Here is a 1,619-nt window from a genome sequence, read left to right on the forward strand (position 1 = left end):
ACTAAGCCGAAAAGCTGCCGACACAGCTCGTGATGTCAATGATGCGCTTGGACCCGGAACACTAACGAACGTGTGGCACAGCAATGGTTCAAAAATCATATTCGCAATGGTGATAAGAGCCTCGAAGATGAAGACCGTCGCGACCGGCCGACGCCGGTTGATAACAAACATTTGAAAGCTTTAATTAAAGCCAATGCTCGCAAAACCGTACGAGAAGTTGCTGTTGAAATCGGGGTCGACCACTAAACAGTTGTTCGCCGCAAATAGGGAAGTAAAAAAAGTTGGATAAATGGGTGCCGCATGAATTGAACGATAATAAAAAAATCGTCCTTCTGCGCAACAAAAAATGGCCAATTTCTCGAGCGGATTGTGACATGTGATGAGAAGTAAATCTCTACGACAACCAGTGACGTTCGGCAAAGTGGTTGGATGCCAGAGAAGCTCCACAACACTTCCCGAAGACGGAATTGCATCAAAAAAAGCTTATGGTGACTGTTTGGTGGTCTGCGGCCGGTCTAATCCATCACAGCTTCTTGAATTCGGGAGAAATGATTATGGCAGAAAAGTACTGCCGACAAATTGACGAAATGCACCAGAAGCTCCAACGTATGTGCCCGAGATTGGTCAATATGAAGGGACCAATTCTCCTTCATGACAACACTCGCCCTCATGTTGCTCAACTGACCTTGCAGACGTTGAACGAATTGGATATCGAGATTCTGCCTCATCTGACATATTTATCGGACCTCTCGCCCACTGATTATCACTTTTTCAGATATCTCGATAACTTCCTGCACGAAAATGCTTCAAAAGCCGAGATGATGCCGAATCGGCCTTTAATGCCTTATTCGCTCACAGAACATGCTTATGGGCTAAATAAACTTGTCTTTCATTGGCAAAAATGTGTCGATTTGAATGGTTATTTTTTCGATTCATAAAGTTTATTATGAAAGGAGTTATGATATTTGAACGTCAAAAACGACATTATTTTTGCATCAACCTAGCAAAATTGAATATTGGAATGGTCATATGTTTGGTTCTATGAGACCAAACTACTTTAAAATTTGCAGGCTTTTTGAAGATTATAATACTATTCTATGGTTAAAATTTTATGACAATTGGTAAATAAATCTATCTTTTCAAACAAATAAAATATGCTTAATTTTGCCTACATTTGTATTTATAGTGAACTAGCAGATCAGCTTTAGTTTTTCTGCTTTTACTGGTCTCCTTGTAGCCTTGTCAGAACAATTATATATATATATATATATATATATATATATATATATATATATATATATATATATATATATATGTTTTCTCAGAATGTGAGAGATTGTATATAATAAATTCCACAGCCAAACAACGTCGCAGCTCATAAGAGTCATGACAGTCAACGAACCGGAAGTCCAAGACTCGAGTTTCGCCCTCATTTGGGCTCATCAGTTAGACACATCCGAACTCAGGATTCGAAACCCGAGCCTCTTGCATGCGAGGCAAGCACTCTACCAACTGAGCAATGTTCGGATGTGTCTAACTGATGAGCCCAAATGAGAGCGAAACTCGAGTCTTGGACTTCCGGTTCGTTGACTGTCATGGCTCTTGTGAGCTGCGACGTT

The sequence above is a fragment of the Euprymna scolopes genome, chromosome 1 (assembly GCF_053919585.1).
Source record: "Euprymna scolopes isolate OS-2025 chromosome 1, ASM5391958v1, whole genome shotgun sequence".
NCBI lineage: Eukaryota > Metazoa > Mollusca > Cephalopoda > Sepiida > Sepiolidae > Euprymna > Euprymna scolopes.